The 25,310-nt window shown below is 37.2% G+C and overlaps 1 long non-coding RNA gene across 1 annotated transcript in view; it reads left to right on the forward strand.

The window, feature by feature from the left end:
* The first annotated feature begins 1,842 nt into the window (after positions 1–1,842).
* Positions 1,843–25,310, forward strand: part of LOC140640343 (uncharacterized) — a 79,304-nt gene continuing 55,836 nt past the window's right edge. The window contains exons 1-3 of the long non-coding RNA XR_012037021.1: positions 1,843–2,242; positions 12,322–12,383; positions 14,074–14,306. This is a non-coding gene — a long non-coding RNA (uncharacterized lncRNA). The remainder of the gene's footprint in view (positions 2,243–12,321; positions 12,384–14,073; positions 14,307–25,310) is intronic.

A 25,310-nucleotide genomic window follows, 5' to 3' on the forward strand; every position in this document is an offset into this window, starting at 1 on the left:
TATATATATAAAACAGCTTAACTAGTGTTCATTTCATCTCTGTGCCAAGCAATTGGCTTCATAAATGCACAGGCAAACAAAAACATATATATCTCCCCTTGATGACACTATGAAATAGGCATTATTATCATAGTTTTGTAAATAAAGAAGCAGCAGCCACAAGATGGTAGAAAGTAATTTAAACACACACACTCATACATACATTGCATAGAGTCCTGTCTCACCAGGGTATAAGGCTCTAATAGCAAATACATGAAAAGCACTTAGCACAGTGCTTGGCAAATAATAAGTGCTTAATGAATTTTACCTTTTGTTAGTGGCAATATATGGGTTTACATACAGTGTCACATCTCATTCTGCATTCTATGGAAAATCCTTATGGGGCAAATCTACTATTTATTAATTGATGCCGGTATCCTTGGAAACAGATGTCTACAAACTATTCCTGATATAGAAAATGCAATGGAATGTTGTCTTGCACCACTTCTTTCTGAGTGGGAAATTAGAAACTCAAGATAGTCATATCATATGATGCCCTCCCAGGTACAACTGGAGTTACATATTCTCATTGACAGAATCCGCAGTCTGTAACACTCCCACCACGGAGCCTCTACCACACTGTTTTACAACGGCCATACTTGACATCATGTTATAAAGTAAATAATTTTATAATGAGTCCCATAGCATTTCTGGTATAAATTGTGTACATTTATTGTATAAATCCAAAACAGAGCCTCCTCACCCCTGGGTCCTACTAACTGGAGTCTATTTGGAATACATGAGTTTATTTTTGGAAGGCTTTCTTAAACTTATATTTTGGTTCCTCTTATCATTATGCTATCTTTACTATTTTCGTTTAGCACTTAGGAACTTTTGCTGCAAATCAGAGAATGCCATACTATTGGTTTCAGTAAGCAATAAGGACATGTATACATCATGCATGTCAGAAGACCAGAGGTCAGTTTTGCCAGGAGTGGCTCAAGGCTCAGTGTTATTCTCAAAGACCCCATCAGCTTCTGTTCCTCTTCCCTGTTATTCGCAGCCTGTGTTAACCTCAAACTCAGACCCCAGAAGTGTGGGAATGGTTCCTAAGACATGCATGGTAGCCGATGTTTTTGAATATTACTCAATAATCTGTAGTCAAAATGAAGAAACAAGGGCTAAGTAACTAAGATTAGTATCACCTGTCACATAAAATAGTGGTATGACCTGGAGAAAGCCATTTAACCTTCCAGGAAGGTTGCTCATCTCCAAAATGAGGATAAATGTTCTTAAATCGTCATTAAGTGGCTCACAACACACCTGTCACGTTTCAGACATTCAATAAATAAATAAACAAATAAACACATAATGAATGTGTAAAGAAATACATAAAGAAATGTATTTTAGTTATTTAGTCTTATATACTTGAATACAATTAGACACTCTTTGGTTTCCATGGGAAGTTTAAATTCATGGCATTTCAAAGGGGGAAAGGGGGATTTGCCTGACACAATCATAGATACTTGCCCTTCCTGTACTGATGTTACTTGGCTTATCCAGGCATGTCTCTATGTGAATAAGCCTTAGTGTTGATCTGTCTCCAGTTTACCTAAACCTGTCTGAAAGGTAGAGCCAGACAGCTGAGTCAGTCTATAACAATTGCCAACTGGTGATGACTTCCCCAAAGCCAGACAATCCCCCTCTGTGGACACTCCTCTTTTTATTTTTTTTTTCTTCTCAAGGATCATAAAGCATGTGCATTATTTTCTATCCATTGTGTCATAAAACAGTGATTCCAAAAGCTGGGAAGGTGAGTGATTTCTTGGAAGAAGAGACTATAAGGCAAAGGCTGGAACAAAGACCTAATTATGGGTAGAGGTGCTGAAAGGCACAGTAGACCAGGAAGCACACTACCAAAAATCAAAGAAGTTCCCTGAGACTGCTGGGTTTGTTGTCATTTACATATGAGTGAAAGAGAACAACAAAAGGGCTACACAATCAGACACCAAACTACACTTGTTCAGATTCATGCTACCACTTGCTTGAGTTTTCTCACACACAATTCCTTCCCCCATGGCCCTACTCATCTTTTCTTGGAGACAAATATAGGTTCAATTTCCCCAGGCTTCAGCCAGACAATCCAGCTGCCAGAAATGTGCTGGCTGATCATCTTCCTGGAGCTACTTCTCGGCTACTTACTTGGGTCTGTCAAATGTGGAAAAGGAAGGAAAAACAGAGGACCCATGTTGTGAAAAGCCAGGTATACATTCTGTTAAAAACCAGCAACTAATAATAATGCTCAAACACCATCTTAGCATGAATTAGATTTCTATGCTGTAACATTTATTTATTATTAACTTTAGTTTCACTTTATCTTTACTTTGTTTTTATAATATTGACCAAAAAGTATTTTTTCAATTAAGTTTTTTTTCCAGTGTTTATGAAAATGTGGTCCATCAGGGTCTTTCTATAAATAACAAATAATTAATGTTTTGTTTAATTTACCTACATAAATAGTAGTAAGATACTATGTAAGCCAATAAATTACTTAGTTTATCTAGACCATAACAGTAGTTTTTAAAAAAATAGAATCTCTAGTCATTTTAAAGACGATAAAATGATAGTTTCATGTGAAATTTACACAAACATGTGGACATAATGGAAGAAGTTATTTTGAATATTGACAGACTTGAGAAGAGAAATGGAAATTTTTAAAGTGAATTAGTATAAATTGTTAACCATAATTCAATATTTACTTGCAGACTTTCAGAAAAGTAATACACTGTTCATTTTATGCGATGAGTTGTTAATATTACATGAAATAACAAATTGGCATCATAACTAAACAGAGTGTCTGGGCAGTTATCAAAAAAAAAAAAGAACGATGGGAATCTAAGCACGGGAGTCAGGTTTTTACTGACAAATGGATTATTCTGCACAATGTGAAATTTGTTATTGCTTTCTGATCAGATACTCTTCAGTTTCAGTTTTAAATGTCTTCATTACACAAATCTTATTATAATTATGTGTGAGATTAAGTGTGCTAGAATGAAAGACTCTTATATCATTGTGTTATTTTTAAAACCTTAGGAATTTCACACTTACCCATATGAAGGACTGATATGCGGCCCTACAACCATTCCAGTTATGGCAAAGCCATGCCAACAACATTCTTGACATGCTTGAAGCTGATGGCGTGCCCGGACAAATGTTCCCTTGTTCCCTATTCCCCTCAGTTTCTGGTGTTAAGTATTAGTTGAGCCCCCTATCACCCTGCAGAAAATAAAATAAAATAAGATAAAATAAAGTAAAATGCACAGATGATACCATGGAAGTTTCTGCTGATGCAGTGCTGGAAGCAGGAAGGCGTATTAATGAGTAGTACTCTGGACTAGAGCTGAAGTCGTTTATTTAAAATGGCAATGAGATGATGATCTGTTAAAAACTCCAGTGGGATGAGCAGAGGGTAATTTGACCAAGGCCTCAGAGGTAAGGGCTTCAATCTTGGACTTTTATTATTATTTTCCAAGTGCTGGTCTATCTTGTTATGAATTGAATTATATCTCCCAAAAATTTCATATGTTGAAGTTCTAACCCTGTAATGTGATTGTATTTAGAGATAGGACCTCTAGGGAAGTAATTGAAGTTAAGTTAGGTTATAAGGATGGGATCCTAATCCCATGGATCTGATGTCCTTAGAAGAAAAGGGACACCGGGAGTATGCTCACACAGGAAAGACCATGTGAGGACACAGCAAAAAGGTGGCCATCTGCAAACCAGGAAGAGAGGTCACACCAGACACCAACCCTGATGACATCTTGGTCTTGGACTTCCAGCCTCCAGAACTTTCTGTTGTTTAAGTCCCCTTGTGGGATTCTGTTATGGCAGTCCAGACATACTAATACACACTCATAATCACAAAGGTTAATCTGACATATTAAAAGAACATATTTGTCATTCTTCCAATACTTACTCATTTATAAACCTACCTTGCCTGAAGCCAATAATAACAACAGCAGAATCTATTGAACTTTTTTCTTGATAGGCACTGTTCCACACATTTTCACTTCATAAAGTAATTCATATTATTACCTGTTTTACAGATAAGAAATCGAGTTAAAGATAGTATAAGTAACTGATCCAAAGTCAAACAGCATACTAGAATGTTGTAACTAGTAATGTGAGCTAAGGAATAACATGTTTATAAATCCTGTCGTTATCTGGGGGAAAAGCATAGGTGCGTCACTGTGCATCTGTGTGTTTAAAGGTATTTCTTTAACAAATGGAAAAATTTAAACTTTCCACTGTTAAATGAAGTTTTGTCATCATAAGTTTTATCGCATATTGAGAGCCTCAAAAAAAAGAAGATAAAAGGACATTTCTAGGAAAATCACATAGAGGGATACTGAATTGTCTCCATAAGTACACTTATCTAAACATGGAGGAAATTGCTTGTATTTGAAAACAATTTTGATTTTTATATACCTGCTTTAAAGTTGAATGCCAAAATTTCCTTTTGGATCCCACAACGGGCTTAGAAGCCAACATATCTCCAGGAGGTAGGAAAGCTACTATAAGCTTATTTTTAACTTGTCAGCAAGTAAAAATCTAACTAATGTTGATCTTTCTCTGACAGCACTTGCTTGGAAGGTTCCATAGCTTTGATTAATATTTAAACACTTGGGCTTTCAAAGCAAATTTACAAGCTGAAATTACTAAAGCTACAATAAATAGAGAAACATGTTACTGCTTTATTTTCTGCTTGAGCTAAAAAGAGCAGCCATTAGGAATAAGCAAGTACAGGAAGGAGGAACTTTGTTTTCAGTTTGTTTTCTCGTTGACCACTTGAAATGCACCCTATGAGGAGTAACCATGAAGTGGTTTTGTTTAGTAGCTCTGGAACTAGACTGAACGTGAGTGCTGGCTCTACCACTTCCTGGCTGTGTGACGTTGGGCAAGTTATTTCTTCTACCTGTCCCTTAGTTTTCTCATCTGTGAAATAGGGTGGTAACAATATCTATTTCATAGGATTTGTACACACTTCAATGAATTACAACAGGTATACTGCAAAGAACAGTGTCTAGCATATAGCAAATATTTGCTATGTGCTGGTGATTAGTATTTCCTATAAATATAGTATTGAAATAGTCAGGATTATATTAAATATCCAGCTATTAATTCAACAAATATTCATTCATTCAATAAATATTTATTAAGTCCATATCATGGCCAGGAACTGGCTATAAAAAGTTAAAAAATTCAAGCAATCTGTTGCCTAAGGTCTAGCATTATAGTGGGAAGAACAGACACATGCATTGCTGGTAGGTACTGTCTACTGAGCTATCTATTAGAGCATGGACCTGGGAACTCATAAGGAGTTCTGGGAAGGGTTTTCTAAAAGGAGTATTGCTGGAACTGAGCTGCACAACTTTATGACTCAGAAGAGATATAGAGATAGCCATTCTTAACATAGGAAACAGAATGGCAAAGGCATAATGACCTGAGAAGTTTGGGAAACTAAAGAGAAGTGTGAATAGCTTATCAAGCATACATAAAGGGGCCATGAGGAAATCAACCTGAGAATTAAAGACTTATCCCATAACTTCTCCCAGTATCTAATTTTCTACAGCACAATGATGGTCCCCTTCAGGGAGGACCAATAACTCAGTTCTGACTACATGTGGGAAAGAAAAAAATGCATGATAATATTATTGCCTCATTGTCCATATTGGTTCAACATTCCAATAAATAACCAGACCAAAATCATCTTTGTCAAAGGGGTATGGTTAATTGGACATGTTCCAAGGTACACTAATATTGGAGTGCACTGATCTCACCTGCAGTTGAAAATATTTTAATAGGCAGCTCAAAGATGGCTAGACAAGTGTTAGTCCAGAGAGCACTATAATATATTTAAAACTAAAGCTCAATATTAAGCGGACCCATGAAGTATAATAAAATTTCACATCTGGTTACAGAGTACACATTGTCTAAATTATAGAGATGAGAAATTGCAAACTAAGTGTGAAAGCAGCTTCAATTAATGATGGCTATTTATGACCCAGCCTGTTCTTTTGATGCATACAAAATTATTGAGCTTGTAGCCCACAAAAGCCTGAATAACTGCAGAAAGATTTGGGATGGGAGAAATATTTAATCTTGCCAGTTTTATCGTAGGTCAGCAAGGCCATATCTTTAGGTGGGCCTATATCAACAATACTAAAATGAATAATTTACCCCGTTCTGACTTGAAGCTGAATGACTGTTTTATGCCTAAGGAAGAAAAACACTGCGCTTTTTAACTCTTCACCCTGATTGCTTATAATGCTCATCGATCTGAAACAAACAGTGCATAAATCTGTTCTTTAGCAATAGACGCAACTAAGGTGTCCATTAAAAATGACCCAGCAGAAACTAAAACATGATTCCCAAACCCATAGTATCCAACACCATTCACTGATTCATACCCAGCTACTTCATTGAGAAGAATGAACTAAATAAAATACTCTTTAAAAAAATTGAATTGTAAGGGACATTTTATGAGATATTTAAGGCAACTGTTTTTTTTTTTTTTCTGAGATGAAAAGATGAGTTTCTGATAGCCCTGAGAATTCAACCCATGTCCCTTCTATTTTTGTTTCTTCCCTTAATGAACAAAGATCATAGAGTCAAATTTCATTTATCAGTTCTGTTGACAATTTGGACGATAAACTATTTTCACCTAATGTTCCTTTAACATTACAGGAGCTCAATTCAAGAAAGTAAGCTTATGTTCTTAAAGGGTAAATAAGTCACTCTCAAGTTACTCTTTAGGATCAAAGAGTAACAGCAAATGAAATGAGTTCTGTAGTCAATGACTGCTTATCTGGAGTCATTGAAGAAAATGATTTCTTCTCTTCTGCAGGAAAGGAAGCTGAGACATGGAGCAGCTTAGTAGCTAAGCCACCTGTCAGACTAAGGTATATCATTAGTAACTGCCAAAGACCCCAGTCAAATCTCAGTCCGAAGGGCTCTGTGGTTGTCACTAGAACAGTTTGCCAAATATTTATTGCTCTCCACCTCCTGGCACAGGGCGGGGTTGTACTTCATAGTTCCATTGTGGTTGGATGGGATCATGGGTCTAGGAGTAGCCAATCAATTGCAAGCCCAGAGACACATGTCCATTCCTGAATAAAGTATACAAGTGCTGGTGCAAGACCCTGCAGAATTCTCTTTCCTTCGGCCCATGTAACTGGTAAGATTCCAGCTAGTGGCTTCCCTGTCAACCAGAGTCCCAGAGAGTTCCCAGCCAATCTACAGAGCGTCACTGGAACAAAACACACTTTTCTTGTATATAGCTTCTGGGATTTGAGGTCTCTTGGTTTCCATGACCTAACTTACCTATCCTGATGGATGGAGACTGCAAAGCCTATTCTCCATAAAGAAATCCATAAACTGGGGATATTGCAATAATTCCAAGTCACAAGGAACAGAGATAAAGTTTCACGATGAGACAAGGATGAGATTGGGGCTTTAGAGGAGGAGAAAATCAACATGGGACGAGCACTTTGTAATCCCAAGTATAAATCAAGTGGAGATTAAATTCACTTGGCAGTTTTGAGAGACCACAAAGAAACTTCTCAAAGAATTCAAGGTGAGTATCTGCAGGCAGTTGGAACTCAGGAAATAGTGAGCTACAGAGTGGCAGTAGTGAAATGAGAACTTACTCAAAATACATTTTCTCAATATAAAAGGGTCCATTAATAGATAACTATACACTTTTATGACCATAGCATCATTATTGGAAATACTATACAATGCCAGTACTTCCACAATTCTTGTGATATTATTACAATCTCTTTTATAATTCTTTGCACATGTTTCTTAAACAGTATTTTTTATAATAAACCAAACACACGTGCTGCCTTAGGAGCCCTCACTGGGCTATAAACCCTCTGGAGGAACATTTCGATGGGAAAATGCTAGCTTAAAAAAAAATCGTCTCATTCCAACAAGTATCTAACAATGGCTTTCAAAGGATGATTTGGGGAAACTCTGACAGCATTTGTGTTGGACTTTGCTTATCCATTCAGGGGCCTGGGTCTCTTTGCATTACTATTGGGAAATGATGATGAGGAATATACCTGGGATAATGATCAGTGAAAAGGCAGCTTTGTGTAAAGTATACAGGGCCTTCTGTAATGCCAGAGTGAATGTGATCAACTTTTAGATGTTATGCAAATGAGTCTGAAGGATATGACTAGAGGGAGAAAAAAAATAAGAAAGAGAGTTGGCTCCCCCAACTTGCCTTATCAATGGTGTGTATTAGCAGAGGGAAAGATTACATCTTGCTCTTCCATAATCAATTCTGTCTTGTTTTCACTACCATTTTCTTGATAATTATTCTGGCAATATCTGGAGACTTGCCCTTTACTGTGATTTCTTCCCTCAAAATTCTAGGTTGGGCTAGGTTCCCTTACCTGGAGTTCCCATTAACTCTGTACACCATACTGTCAGTATCTATGGCATATTGCATTGTAATTCCTAAGTGCATCTGTAGCTGACTCTTCCACAAGACTGAAAGATATCTGAGAAGAAGGACCTTTTAATATTCACCATGGTGTCCCTAATACTAAGAACAGAGGCAGACACAAAGTAGCTCAAAGCAAGTTTATTAAATAAAAAAATTAAACTGAATAAATAAACTTGAAACTAAATGATGATTATTGAGAAGGTAACATATTGGGCAGCCCCGGTGGCGCAGCGGTTTAGAGCCGCCTGCAGCCCAGGGCATGATCCTGGAGGCCTGGGATTGAGTCCCACGTCAGGCTCCCTGCATGGAGCCTGCTTCTCCCTCTGCCTGTGTCTCTGCCTCTCTCTCTCTCTCTCTCTCTCTCTCTCTCTCTCTGTATCTCTATGAATAAATAAATAAAATCTTTAAAAAATTTCTAAAAAAGAGAAGGTAGCATATTTATTCCATTGTTTCACAGATAACCCTCGGTAAAAGTCCCATCTTCTTACATCATCATATTGTTGCAAATGCCTAAGTATGTAGTGTCACATTCTAATCTTTGTACCTGTCACTTATTCCCAGATCATCTCATTTAACCACAATATATTATTGTTTTTGTTTTTTAGATGAAAAGCTAAAGCTCAGAGAGGGTAGTTACTATAAGAGAAATAATCCCTTTAGGAGACAAGGGGATGCTTTCTAATCAGATGACTTTATTATAATAATAGTAAAGCTGATGACTCTGAAGTGTATTATTTCTCTACTGCTTGCATTTCTAAATAATTCAAAATAGGATTCATATGAACTCACAGAGTTAAAAATATTCTCATGACAGAGATGTCTTAAATGGAATTTTGCATTAAAGTGTAGTATTATCTCTAAGAGCAGATTTGGAAAGTAGACTACAAAACCCAGCTCTGCATAACCTATGGGAAGATACCTATGTTTCCATTTTCTCATTTGTAATATGGTTGCACATGGTTGTTGGACGCTTAAGTTATTGAATAGCTATAAAGTACTTAGGGCATGGGTTACCACAGAGCAAAAACTTCATAAGTATTATTTGTACCCTCATCAGAACCACTTGAGTCAACTGTTAGACCATTTCCAGCAATGTTACTAAAAACAGAAAAAAAATTCTATTTTTCTACATATAACTATAAGATTAGAGACTATGGCTTTATCATGGATGACCCCTCATGGTCTAGAAGGCCATGCATGACTTGGCACTTGATTGCCTGGTCTCTGAACTCTACCCACCTTGAACCCACTCTTCAGCTAAGTTGAAGTGTCTTCCTGTCCTACAAAGAGGAATGCCTCCAGGCGTGCCCAGCTTTTGTACAGCTGTTCGCTCTGAATGGAACACAGTCTCCTCTTCATTTGTTGTCTTTTTGCCAGGATTAAAACTCATCTACTCTGAAGAGACTCCCATGCACTCTTTGCAGCCAAACTAAGAGGCCCTTCTAAGTACTCCTACAGACCCTACATTTATCTACCCCTGTGATCATGCTCATTGATCTGAGCTTGCCCTGTGTTTGTCTGATTTTGCCCAGGGCACAGACAACAACCTATCCAGGGACAAGAGCTGAGTCTTTTCACCTTTGTATTTGTCATATCTGGCATCACATTGGGAACATGAGAACCCTTAATAAGTAGGTGTTAAATGAATAAACAGGTGAGAAATATCTTTCAAGCAGAGAAGAATATTTCTGCTCGGTTGCTTAAAACAGTACTTCCCCAGCATTTGCAAATAAGGACGTGCAACTTTTTAAAAAGAATAAGAAGAATTCTTATTTAAATTAAATAAGATTATTAAAGCAGTTTGTCCACTTGAACCCAATAGCACAGGTCCAAACCAGCCTGGAAAATGGAAGGGGCACCCATTCACCACACTCAAGCATTGAGGGGCATCCCCCTCCTCCCCAAAATAAGAAGTTCTGGCTCAGTACAGAATTAACAGCTACTCTTTCCACTTTTTCAGCCATCTTCACTCTGTCTTCTGCAGGCAACTCTCATGAATTAAATGTGATATTCTGCTTTAATAACTGTGAAGGTGGCATGTTTGGTATCATTGGTTGGAGCAATCAGAAATACAGGGTCTAGTGCCCTCTCTGCTGTGCAGAGATGAGCACTGACATTCACTTGTCAGGTAACAGGGTTTTGTTTTTTTTCCTTATAAAAATGATCTGTTAAGACCTGCCCTAGCTACACTGTGGGATATTGCCAGGATAATATAATATGCTATAGAAAACTCAATATGAGCTAAACAAAATTCTATATGAATATAGTAATGAATTACAAATATGTATTCCTTGTATGTGAAATAGTGTCACCCATTATAAGTAGGTTGACTTTACAATTTATTTTATAAACCAGGACATAAATGAGAGTGAAACAAGATATTATTAATAAATACAACAAGATGACAGGCAATCATCAATAGGCAACCATCAGGACTTTTTCAGGAACACTATCGCTCAAATTCTAATGAGTATTCTAGAAAGTGCTAGAATTTGAAATGTTTCTTTTAGTGGCATCGATATTTTTGTTTGTGCACTGACTGCAGCCTTCTATTTATATTTGGGGCATTTATCACCTTTTGAAGGGAACAGAGCAGAGCTCTGTGCTGACCTATTCTTCCCCCCACCCCACTGCAATTTAGAAATGGGCATGGCAACCCGACCCTGTCAGTCAGACATTTTCAACCCAGACCAGGAGCATAGGAAGAAGAGCCTCCTCCTCCTCCTTGTAGATAGATATGGTGGCAGCTGTAATAGCTACACTCCTTCTAGAGGAGCAATGATAGTGGTTTTAACAGTGAACTCTGATTGATTCAGTGGCTCAAGGTGGGGAAGTCCATGCCCAAAGAAGGTAGGATGCTGTCTTCCAGTGGCCAGCTCCCTAGCCTGTCCTCCTCAGCACTATCAATGTTGTTTTTCTTCCTAAGCTTCCAAGACCAGGTCTGTGGCCATCCCCAAGGATCTGAGAACCACCTCTAATCTGCATCCTTCAGTGTATTTCTTTTCTACTGATATTAGCCAGCGACAGTTTTTGGTCAAGTCTAGATACACCCTAACAAACTAAGATTCACCACACAGATGAAGCAACCAAGGAACTGAAAGTCATATAACTTGCTTACAACCACATCATTAGAAAGAGAATTAGAACTAGAGGCTGGATCTACTGCTCCCTAACTAGAGAGCTTTGTAACTCCACACAGTGAAGATGCCCAATAAATGTTAGTTTAATTTAATATTTTGTGTGTTCTGTTATATATTTTTAAAGCATGTTTTCTACGGGGCCACAGTTTTAAATTGTCGACTGATGCAAGTGCTCTTGCATGGATGGTGCAATTATTCAATAACAATTAGGGAAACTTTGTAACTGTGGTTAGAAAGCAGAGAAAAACAAAAACCTGGGAAACTCCTTATATAACCTTTGTTTTTCAGAAATGACTAAATATATTTCATCTTAGAAAATAACAGCTAAAATGAAGCAGTGTGCTGAAAAGAGAATTGTATGGATATTAAATGGGCAAACATCCAGTTATTTTATATACGGGGTCTCAGAAACACATTTTATGGTGATGTGGTTTGACTAATGAAAGTTAACAAGAGATGGCTACTTACTTCTTTGGAAAGAAACACCATTGGGATGGATATTCTTTCCTGTCTGTTCTTGAAAAATGTGCCTTTGCTGTGAAGTTTTTAGACAATTTATTATGGGGGGATCTGTCTCTTAACTCAATCTGCCAAGCTTGCATGTCATTCCAATGGGATAATTTTAATGTCCATTTGTTGTTGTCTATAACATTACATCTTCATTTTTTTTTCTCTTTTCCTTTCTAGGTATCAAATAGGCTGGTCATTTTCACAAACTGTTGCCAAAATAATCCTAAAAGCCCAGAGCAGTGAGTATATGGAAATGCATTTATTGGTGCGGCTCCCATCGCTTCACCTGGCTTAGCTTCGCAGAGACCCTTAAACAATCTGAATCTCTCAGCTTTTAAAACCAAGAAGGCAACTCTAGGTCCAGAACATCTGCCCCAGCTGTGTTTCCCATTTTGGCCCTAGACTCCAGGAAGTACTTGAGTCCACAAAGCTGCCAGAACATATATTCACAGACTTAGAACTTGAATTACCATGGAACAGCTTCCATAGAAGTCTCCTTAGGCTTCTAAAATCCTCCAGTATCAGCAAAATGGAGAACAGACAGCCATTAAACAAATTAGTCTGAAATCTGTTTAGAGACCAAAAGTGGTTGTCACACATCTGGAAAAAGAGTGCAGGGTGGGCTGGGTAGGGAGGGGGAGCCTAAGAAAAGGAAAATATTAATTGAGCAGATCAAGAAAAAAGGAGAATAGAAAAATATCAAGCTAAACACGGACACACAGTCTTTAGCGGATATCGCTTTGTTTGCAGAAATGAAGAGCGTAGGCTTGTGCCAGAGAAGACTCATTCCAAGACACAGCTGTTGCAAGTGTGCTTGCCTAGTTCCTACCCATTTCCTGCTTCCCTCTCACTCCCACCAAAACATTGAACTTGACACCAACATGTCTGCTTGTGTTACCGGTAGGGCAGCCAGGTTGAAATAGCCTTAGCTCTGGGCAAAGACATCTCTTCCTGGTCTATTTTATTCTGGGTCCTGGAACCTCAACTTCCGCTCATCAGTTGGCTCCAACTTAGACAATGTTTTCCTTTTGCTTAGCCAGACTTTAAAACTTGGGTTACACTGATGAGTAGAGTAGAGCGGTCAGCAACCATGTGGATTTTAGAGTGAGACTTAACTATGTTTGAATCCAAGTTCCATCCCTTATGTATTTATTTAATTTATCTATCTGGGCCTCTCTTTCCTTACCTGAGAAAAGGGAATGGTAGTGGTAAAGTGGTACATTCTCATAGGGTTATTGTGTAGATTACAAAAGGAAACCTACATTAGAGTGGTTAGAAGGGTACCCGGTACGATATTAGCACCATATAAGTATTTGCTCTCATTATCTTCTGTGTGTCCCACAAAGTTTTAGTCTGCATGATTACTTATTATGAATTCAAAATAACTCCATCAAAATACCTTCAATTGTTCCAAGTTCATTGTCAACTCACTATCCAAGCATTCAAGCTGCTGTCATACAGTCCTCAAAATGACACTTCCTGACTTAACCAAGAACACCTCCTTTTTTCTTTTAGCTTCCTGTTATGTTAAGGGTTAATTGATGACAAATAAGCTGTAGAGAATTTTGGAAGATGATGCAAATGTTTTAAAGGTGGATTGGGGTGATAGTTTTACACTCCTTAAATTTATTAAAATTAAATGTATTCTCTTATAATGTGTGAGTTTTGTGGTATGTAAATTATACTTCAAGAAAAAATGCAAAAAGAAAAGATAAACAATGATTATTTAAAAATTTTCTCATTTGTGGGACCCCTGGGTGGCTCAACATTTGAGCATCTGCCTTCGGCTCAAGGCAGAAGGGGTCCGGGATCGAGTCCCACATCAGGCTCCTTGAAGGAGAACCTGCTTCCCCCTCTGCCTATGTCTCTGTGTCTCTCATGTATAAATAAATAAAATCTTTAAAAATTTTTTCTCATTTTATCCTTTAGGCAAAAAGAAGCATGAAACTATAAAGATCCAGCACAGAAATGGAATGGAAGCAAGTACTACATCGCTCTAATTCTTTCAGTGTTTTGTTCTCCCCCCCCCCCTCCTTTGGATGGCTTAATTATTTACTTTAGAAATAGTAACACATTCCTTGGCTACCAAACATCTAGGGCTTAAGAAATCAGGCAGTACTTCTGAAATCCATACCAGGATATTTTCCAGATTGAAGAACAGGGTGAGTAGGAAGGGAACTTGGGGGTTGTTTTGAGAAATCTGGAACTTGCCACCATTTAGCTGAGTGGAAGTAGAAGTGCCAAGAAAAAGCTGTAGGTGTGTCAAAAGTATTGAAGGTCTTTTGCGTTTTAATGACGAGATAGACTTGGATCTTATATAATCTTCGAACTGTTCTGCATTTCATTCAATGAAAAGAGCTTTAATAAAGGAAATTGTTATTACCAGAAGCAAAGTTGATTTTAGCAAAACCTTAACCTCTTTGAATAGCAGTTTACTGTAATCCAAATAGAGATGATCCACACACACACACACAAATAGAAAAATAAAAAGAGGATGAGGAGGAAATACAAATTGCATCACTTAGCAAATGACTAATCAGAGTAATAACAAGCTTCCAGCTTTAATTGTGTGCCAAGAGTTTTTCTTCAAACACCAATCTCAAGGAAATATTTCAGCAAATCTTTGTATTTGATATTTCTATTGGCATTTTGGCAAATTCTTGATTCATTCAAAAGATGGCTCAGTCTCTCTGCTGAAACTTGCATAGCAGGGTGGGTAACTGCTTGTTGCCATGGATGATAGGTATTGGCAGAAGTCTTAGGTTTGAATTATGACAATAACCGCAATGTACCCGACTCTGCTTAGGCGGTAACTACAGACAACTTTTGTAGTTGTCATTTTGTTTTTAAAAATATCAAAAGAAAGAGGTTTAGGGTGTGTTTTCCGAAACCAATGATTTCATTCGTGTTTTTACACTCATCGTTGAGACTTTGTTTTATTGAATAATAAAACATTGCTCCATGTCTCCCCCTGTAAAGTGCCATGCTAGTGGCATCTAATCAAGAAATATACTACGTGACATTCTCCAGGGTTGGAAATTTGTATTTCAAAAGAATTGAAAGTTTATCCTAAGTACCTGGGGTCCCAGAGGTCTCAAGAGGAGGACAGGGTCAACCCAGTGGTCTAGTCACGACAGGAGGGAGCACAGATAACTTTCCACTGAGTGTGCCAGGCTGTTCAGGTGGCTGCTTTCACTTTATTAAGAGCACTGATAAAAACAGATCTTGTCTTCTCTCGAAGCAGATTGGCCTCTACAGACCTGCAGACATGAAGGTACCAAGATACTGGATTTACTCTGAGTTAATGTTTACCTGAATTATTGATTGCCAAGTGAGTTACAAAACAGCTGGCAACTCAGTTTGTGATGCTTTCTCTTTGAATTACAAAAGCTGAGCTATAAATCCAAACCTGAGAGGATTTCTTTCATCTTTTCTACTTGTGAAATGTACCTCTTCGACAGAACCGACCCTGGGTCATTTTGAATCAATTACTAATAAATCAGTGGCACTTTCTCTTTCTCTCATTGCAAGTGGAAGTCCCATCTTAGGAATTAATTTTGTCTCCGGTTTACCTTTGTCTAAGCTGTTTATCTGTGACTTTCCTTATTTATTTCACAAAATGGTAGGGTATTAATTGGATTTTAAAATGCCTTGAGGTATTTGATGTTAAACCACACAGTGGGCTAAAATATGTCAAAAGCCCGGACAGATGTTAACAACCAAACTGAACACCGTGGCAAAATGAAGTGTGTGGGACGTTGCAACTTTATTTCTTTGATTGCCTTATAGCTTCTCTCAGTATAAAATAGTTTAGAGATGATGTGTAGCAAACGGGACATTCACTAAGACAATTCTCATTAGAACAAGACAGGAGATTAAAACCATAAATTAAAAAGTGATGCAAGTAGTTCAACCACTAGGGAAGATGGAAGAAATATTATCATCCACTTGACTTTTAAATTGGAGCCTCGTGGCAGCTGGGGAAACAAAGGTAATACAATAAATTATATACGTTTTTATCTTATAGAAGTTAATATAGCACTCATTTAAAAGAAATATTTTCTATTGTCATATTCTGAAACAGAAGCTCAGCTTGAGTGTGCATCTTAAGCACAATGTATAAAAAAATGTACTGTACAGTCAAGTGATACATGTGTATTGATAATGCAACACCATTACATTGAAGCACAAATAAGTGAATTGGAGCCTATGTTAATAAAGTCTGTGTGTATAATTTTCTATGTATTTAATTTTATGAAAGGATATTAGTAGAATACTTACAAGGCTAAGTAAATAAGATTATCTATAATAGATTTAATTTCTAATGTCAGAATGTTTTATAACATATAGTGCAAGGATATCTGATTTCAATTGCTACTTAAGAAAGTATCCATAAATCTTAAGCACCAGGTGAGCAGAGAGAGCTAAACATTTGTTTTGAAATTTGAGAAGCAAGACCAATATTCTCTGTAGATTGGTACATCCACAATGGAAAACAATATGAAGTTTCCACAAAAGAGTAAAACTAGAACTACCCTACGGTCCAGCATTTCTTTTTTTTTTTTTTTTAAGATTTTATTTATTTATTCATGAGAGACAGAGAGAGAGAGAGAGAGGCAGAGACACAGGCAGAGGGAGAAGCAGGCTCCATGCAGGGAGCCCAATGTGAAACTCATCCCAGGTCTCCAGGATCACACCCTGGGCCGAAGGTGGCGCTAAACTGCTGGGCCACTGGGGCTGCCCTGATCCAGCATTCTTACCTCTGGATGTATGTCTGAAGGAAATGAAATCACCATCTTGAAGAGGTATTTGCACGTCTGTGTTCACTGCAGCATTCATTATTCACAATGGTCTAGACATAGAAACAACCTATATCCATTAACAGATGAATGGATAAAAAAATGTGGTATACGTATACACAATGGAATATTATTTGGCAGTAAAAAGAAGGGAATCCTGCCATTTGCAACGATATGAATAAACCTTGAGGATATTATACCAAGTGAAATAAATTCAACAAAGACAGATATATTATCTTGCTAAATAATATGTGGAATCTAAAAACATCAGGCTCATAGAAATGGAGAGCAGATCGGTTGCTGCCAGGATCAGGCATTAGAGATGGAGGAAATAGATAAAGGTGGTCAAAGGGTAAAAACTTCTAGTTTTAAGATGAATAAATTCTGGGGATGTAATGTACAATATAGTGACTATAGTTAACACTATATTTTATACTTGAAAGTTGCTAAAAGAGTAAAAAGCTCTCACCACACACACAAAAATTTTAACTATGAAGTGACGGATGTGCTAACTCACCTTATTGTGGTAATCATTTTGCAATATATAAATATACTTTGCGTTTATAAATTTGTCATGTTATACACTTTAAACTTACGCAATGTTAATGTCAATTATATCTCAATAAAGGACCAATATTCTCATCTGCATAAAGACTTCCCTATAGGTACTTGGAAGGGAAACCTCAAAAGATTATAACAGGCAAAATATAGCCCTTTCTACTTTTGCATCACTTCTAATAAAATGTTTAATGTCCATTTTGTCTTATACTATAATATCCCTGAGGGCAGAGAGCTTGTTTTTTTTTTTGTTTTTTTTTTTTGTTTTTTTTTTTCTATTTTGAACTTCTGGTACCTAACAAAGGATATGGCCCATGCTAGACATCAAACAGGCATTTGTTGAATTGAGTTGAAGCAATTTTTAATTTTTTTAACCATCTGCAATATCATAGAATGGAAAAAACATCTTGGACAGACTTTTTAAAAGAAAAGCTCAATTGGTTCATAGTTCTAAGTGAGATAATTTCCTGATATGCTCACTAATGCAACTAAAATACAAAATCTACCCTCAAATAACTGATTAAGTTCATCTTCTGAATAGAATTCTAAAATATTTTATCTTTTTAAAAAGCACTATCTCCAGATCATAATCATTTTAACTACAATTTAATTGGTATTGAACTGTTATCTCAAACAATAGCCAAATGTTCATGAAGCCATCGATGGTCCATAATAGCCCACCACCTTTTGAGCTTTGACTCTAAATAATCTCCTCTTCCTACTTACTACACCTCAGGAAAATATCATTTATGAAAGCAAAGTATCATGTTACTGTGTCCAATGTTAAAAAGCATAAAAAGCATTTGTAGGCCCTAAACATATCTACAATCATAAATATAACTTCAAAACTACCCTGGATTATCATGAGCTTTTATTAATGGGTAATGTAATTCCAGAAATTGCAAAGGAACGAAGCATCTCATATAACAGTATCTTCAGTATAGTACTTCATCTCATTTTATCAGAGCAACAAACTTATGATAAGCTCTCAGTAGCTACATTGTGCAGACAAGAAATCAGAGGTTCCACGTTCAAGAGTTTGACCAACCACAGAAGACCAAGAAATCTTTTAGTACCATCCATGTGTCTGAGAGATAACACATTGCAGTCCCATTTCCTAGTCCTCTGCTTCTCCTAGGACCTCCTGTCATCCAGACCTTTATTATTTCTAAGAAACTTAAAGCAGTATCTAACCAGGGCAATGCAGGGGAGCTCTTGGATAAATGTGGCTGTGAGGTGTTTTGTTTTGTTTTGTTTTGTTTTGTTTTGTTTGTTTGTTTTGGACCTTCTTATGGTTCTGCAAAGATGTTTACTGGACAGTTCTTTCCAGGACAGAAGACACACACACCCCACAGGCAGTGGATGGGCATACTCCATGCTATCTACACCTTACTGGAATGAACTGTGGGCAAGACACTGTTTCTGGTGAGCTCAGCAGAAGCTGAGAAGTGACAAGATGATCACTTCTCCAGAGGTGCCTAGTTGAGATGCTCCTCGATGAGGTCCACGTACTTCAGCAGCATGTGGCAGCAACAGTAATGCTTTAGGCCAATCTCATCTAGTCACTATATTTCTTGAAACAGAACAGTAGTTTGATTACAGCAGTTAAGGAGGTGACCACTAGAGTCAGACCATGGCTTCCATGTACAAGTGTGTAGTTTGTGCACTGCAAAAGAGCTCCAAACCCAGGTCAGGTTACCTACCTCCTTAACTTCCCAGCTATGTCCATTTAACCTTCTGATATTTTAACCTTCCTAAATCTCGTTTTCCCCACTGTTAATGTTAGTATAGAAATAATACTTCATTCCGAGTCTTGCTGGGTCAAGACTAGATTAGATAAGGCACGTCAATGACATTTCACAGTACAGTCCACAGTAAGCACTCAATAAAATTAGTTCTTAGCATTATTAAAAATATTATTATTCTTTCTTCATCATTAACAAATGAATAATTATGTGAACTTTTGGTCATTTACTGAGGACAAGATGTCGGGAATGGAATAATTGGACCAAAGTTAATGAACTTTTGAAGGCTCTTGACTTGCATTTGCCTTTGGGGAGAGGTCACACAATGTATCCTCTTACTGACAATGAATGAGGCAGCCTACCTCCATGGATCTCAACCATCATTGTGATCTCAAGCAACTGCCCTAAATTTCCTCTCTGCCAGCCTCCCCCTATATGCCAAATTCTACCTTAGAGTTACTAAATCTTCTATTTTCTGAAGACAAATATTTCATTTGAAGGAATACGTTGATGGCCTTCAAGCACGCCCAGCACATGAGATTAACAAGAGTAGTTATTAAATCAGTAACACACAGCTATATGTGTGTGTGAATAAAATATAGCCCCATTCTTTTGTGATGGTACAGAGAACTATAGAAATTTCCAGACAGAAAAAAGGGCATAGATAGGAAAGGATTAATTAAAGACTTTGGCAGGTAGGAAAAGCCTGGTGATTTAGGCCCATCATAGTAAGGGGCACAGCAGGGGGTCTACCTCCTTCAGGTGTCATCAGAAGGTCTATTGGGCCCTTAAAACTGGAAAAGAATAAGCTTGCAAATCTATAGAGAATCTTTGCAGTCTATGGACACTGAGGCCCACAAAAGAAGAAGACCATCTGCACTGTGCTGCCTCCTTCTATTTATTTTTTTTCTCCTTCTATTTATATTTAACTATTTGTTGGTTATCTATTCTGAAAGTTTTGACCCAAGCAACTCTGTAGTTGAAGCAAATTATCTGTACAAATGCACACAATGAAACTAACTCCAGGGATCCAGAGTAACGTGCTGATCTTTTTCTTGGAGAAAAAAAAAAAAAAAAACTAAGGGACCAGTGGTAGTATGATAGAGAGAGGTTATTTCATGGGGATTTGATGAAATATTTTCTACCTTTGCAATCAGAGCACCTGCTGGATCAGGTGGGCGTATGAAAGGATAGTGGCACAGGAGAAAGGCACTCACGTATTTTGGAAGTCTGTGTTTGAGTCTGTTCAACATTATTATCTTCTTTCCTCCATTCCTTATGTTGAAGAAATACTCCCAATGCCCTTTTCTCCTACTGTAAAAGTAAAACTTTTATTTTAACCTTTGAGGAAGCAAGCTCAAGTGCAAATGTTTTTAGGTCATTTGTCTAAGCCTACTGTATTTAAACAGCTGTGTATCAAATGATAGAAGAATCAAACCTCTTGCCTTGTGAGCAACTGAGCCTTCTTAAGAGCAAGCCCCAAATGTCATAACATTTCATATTTCATCTATACACCAGTTAAAAAAAAAACATTTGGGAAGTTATCTGTCTTCTGTTTTTTTTTTTTTTAATGTTTCTCTGTTGTTCTGTGTTGTGTTAAACAACCATAATCCCAGATAAGAACTATCTGAGATCCTCACACTCTTCCTACTATGAACATTTTATTCTGGAATATTCTATTACTAGTAATACCTTCTTCCAACACACACATACATGGAAGTATTTCAAGGATTAAAGTTCTAAAGAACCTTTCATTGAGTCATGCTTTAGAATTTTATACTTTCATGGGGAGTGGGTTCTAAACCTAAACCACTTCTCTGTTTGGATTCTGAGACATTGAGCATATTTATTAGTCATTCTGCTCCTGAGTATGGTATCCCAGGAGCCCCAAAACATTAAGTCTATGCCTGGAGTCATGAATATAAAGGGAGTGAAGACATCAGACCCACAGAAACTATAGGTCATATAATTGAGTGTGTTAATAGTCCATGAAAATTAGTTTATGTTGGCCAAGCACTGCTGAATTTTTAAAATCTTCTCTGGCTACTCACAAATCTGAAAAGCCAAGAGCTAGTGGGCTAAGAACATGGGTGGCAAAAGAGTCAGACTTCCAAAGGCTTTGCAAATCCAACCACAAAGGGCTCCATAGTTGTAGAGGAGAGCAAATCCAGAGAGGTAGAGGAATTGGAGATGTTCAGTAAGCTTTTAATACTTTTCTACATCAAAAAGCTGATTAAATATGAAATCATTCTGGCTGAGATCTGCCTAGAATGGCAAAATTGCAAGTTCTCAACAGGGAGATTGAGATCAATAGTTAGAAGTTCTACACTGAGGATCAATATTTAGAAGTTTTGATTTCTCCTTGTGGATATTTCTATGAAGCCCAAAACCTCAAACGTCCTTTTTTATTTTCTTCTTCTCTTCTCCCTCTCCATTCCTCTTCCTCCTTCTTTGTCCTCCTCCTCCTCCTCCCCCTCCTCCTCCTCCTCCTCCTCCTCCTCCTCCTCCTCCTCCTTCTTCTTCTTCTTCTTCTTCTTCTTCTTCTTCTTCTTCTTCTTCTTCTTCTTCTTCTTCTTCTTCAAAATGTAATGTGCTATTGAAAACAAAACTTTACAGCTTGGAAACCCCCATTTGAGCTTCCAGTAAAGTAAGCAACAGGAAACAAATAATGGGGAACTTGTTCATGACTCTTCTCACCACATGTCACCTATGGAAATTTGCCAAACACTAAACATGTGGCTACTGAATACAGAGTGAAAAATACACTAAAATGTATTTGGAAGAGTCAATGCCCATGGAAAAGTAAACATTTCATAAGAAAAGACATTAGAGTTTTATATGAAATATGGACACCCTCATGCACCCACATAATTCCTGACTGTCCTATGGAACAAAACTTTTTTTTTTCTTTATCTTTTAAATAGACTTAGCTACTTCGTTGAAATAATATAGCTTTAAAACATTTCTTGCTGACTTGTTTTCTGGTCACCATGACCATAAGCCTATCTGAGTCTATTGAAGTATATAGAAGGTTTTCTTTTCTTTTACTTTTTTCTTCTCCCCACCCCACCTCTTAGCAATAAGTCTATCTTAAGGTCCAAGGATGGAATACTGTGATTTTTAAAGAGGTAACTTGTCAGTGCTATTTAGAAATCATGGTTTACTCATTAACTTTCCCAATGTGAAATGACCACATCAAGTCCTTCCCCCGATTTCCAGGTAATAAATGATGATATTTGCCTTTAAAACCTTTGGGCTTCACTATCTCCTCTATGCGAACCCTTTACATACTAAACCAGCTGGCAGCGTTCTTGTATTTCTAAGACCTAAAAGTCTCTCTTGACACGTTTCATGTTCTAATTGTACAATTTATATTCACATTTTATTTTCCTAAACATATTGTTATTTTTCAAAGCCAATGGGCATTTATCTTTTTAAAAATTTATTCATTTATATGAGAGAGAGAGAGAGAGAGAGAGAGCAAACGAAATGGGGAGGGGTAGAGGGGGAGGGAGAGAATGAATCTTAAGCTGGGGCTCAATCCCAGGATCCTGAGATCATGACCTGAGCCAAAACAAAAAACTGACTGCTTCATGGATTGGGCCACCCAGGTGCCCCAGTGGTATTTATATTTGTATTTATATTTATATTTATATTCATATTCATATTCATATTTATTTATATTATTTGTATATACTTTTATACATTTTTATCCAGCACCCAGTAGAGTTGTCATTTTAAAGAACATAGAATCACAAATAAATAGACCAAGGCATTAAATTCTCAAGAAGCATTTCCTCAGCATCCATTAACTTTCACTTTAGCATTAGTATACTTTTTATTACTTGACTCAGTAAATATTTTAAAATTGGTTCAAAATGTAGTACTAAACATTATTTAAAGTACTCTAGTATAATAACAAAATATTCTAAGGTGATTATAAGTGATTGTATAGTTCTCCAAAAAATATGTTGGAGAAGAAAAAGAAGCCTTACTTGCCTATAGGAACAAAGTCAGAATTTACAGGACACTGGTATGTTTCCCTTGTCTAAAAACTACACTAGGGAAAAAATTGGATTTTCTTGCATGAGGCAGAAAAAGATACTATACTTTTTGCATATGGATAGTGTCTTTTTTGTCAGGATATTCTCATGACATGTTACTTAAATCAGGAACAACAGCAAAAATCCAAGGAGATGAGAAAGCTTTATCTAAGTAGGCTTGATTAAATGAATTGCCATTGCTTTTTGGTAAAACTATTTTAAAAATGATGACTGTAGCCTTGTGTTTGTCTAAAGCCAGAAAGTCATGGCTATACTCATCTTGATAATAGAGGGTCAGGACTCAAAAGGGGTGGCTGGGGCCTAAACTAAGGATCTAAATATGAGCCTAGAGTCAGCAGCAAATTGGAAATACCAATCCTAGAAAGAGTAGGGATCAAGGTAAGGTTGGGGGGAACTCTGAGACCACCCATGCTCAGATAATACCTAAAGACTCCCTCTATTTGTAGCATCTGACTCATGACCATCAGGTCCAAGGCCTGTCTGCTTGCCTTTCTTCCTTCCTCCCTTCTTAGTTTCCTTCCAGACATATTATCATGTGTGCTGGCACTACCAGGACTATAAAGACAATCAACCCATGGCCCCTATCATAAAGGATTTCTTACTCTAGCTAGACTACATTTTTCAAACTTTTATGGGCATAGATAAGCATTATTTGGGGATCTTCTTAAAGTGCAGACGTAGTAGGCCTGGGGCAGAGTCCCAAGATCTGCATTTCTAGTGAGCTTTCAGTCTCCATGTCCACAGACCACACTATTCTACATGAACTTCTAGTATGGATCCTTTGAATCTGTGGTTGATGGCATCTGAAAATTCCAGAATATGGGTTATACCCCCAACTCCAGGAAATCCAAGGAAAAATATGTTAACAGATTATCCCCTTACCAAGAAAATATTGCAAAACATCAATCAAGAAGGAAAGCAAATGGATATTATCAACCTGATAATCAACGGATAAATCATTAGTAAAAGGAACACTAGCATTATGAAGTCATAGGAAAAATGTAGAGGTCTTTTTTTTTTAATTTTTTATTTATTCATGATAGAGAGAGAGAGAGAGAGGCAGAGACACAGGCAGAAGGTGAAGCAGGCTCCATGCAGGGAGCCTGATGTGGGACTCGATCCCGGGACTCCAGGATCGCGCCCTGGGCCAAAGGCAAGCGCTAAACCGCTGAGCCACCCAGGGATCCCCTAGAAGTCTTTAGATAAACAGTAATACCTTGCACTGGAGTTGGGTCTTGGTAAAGCCTCAATAATGAGCAACATTTTCCCAGATGTCTTGACCATTCTCTTTATGCAAACCATAAAGTGCAGAGGATCATAAGACAATAATATGTGGTGATAAACTTGTTTGATTATACTTCCCAGGTGCTGCTGGGTCCAATTATCTTGGTGCTAAAATATCTTCTAATTGGGTGTGAAACACACATCAGAGTTAATTACACTGTACACTACTATACAGGCTTGAAATAATTAAGACTGTTTTTATTTCTCAACTGGCCTAGAAAAAAAAGTGCATTCATTTTAAGTTTCAATCCTTGGAGATTTCACTGAAACTCATGAGATCAGCTAGATATGAATTTATGCAAATTTCTAACCCCAGAATCTTATTGAGACCATAAGCCTCTTATCATAGCCTAGATACTTTGATCTACAAAGGTATAACTGTATGTTATGAGTAGCATGTGCCCTTGAAACCTGAGAAATCAAAACATTATGGGAATGTCTGTTATATTCAAAAATTATATTATACTATATTTATCACTTAAAAGAACTATTTTGGGGAGTTCATCTTCACAACAAATATTGGATTACCAAGGCAAATTCAACTGTTTGTGAATATTGGTTACTAAATACATGAATGGTATTGAGAGAATTGGAAGATTAAAACTAAAATGATCCCCATATCTACAAATCATGTAAATATATTAGGGTTGGAATTCTCTATCACAAAAAGATTTAGCATTGTATCTTTAAAGCAAAAATTAAAGACATGCTCTTAA

Source organism: Canis lupus, chromosome 9, assembly GCF_048164855.1.
Source record: "Canis lupus baileyi chromosome 9, mCanLup2.hap1, whole genome shotgun sequence".
In the NCBI taxonomy this organism is placed as follows: Eukaryota; Metazoa; Chordata; class Mammalia; order Carnivora; family Canidae; genus Canis; species Canis lupus.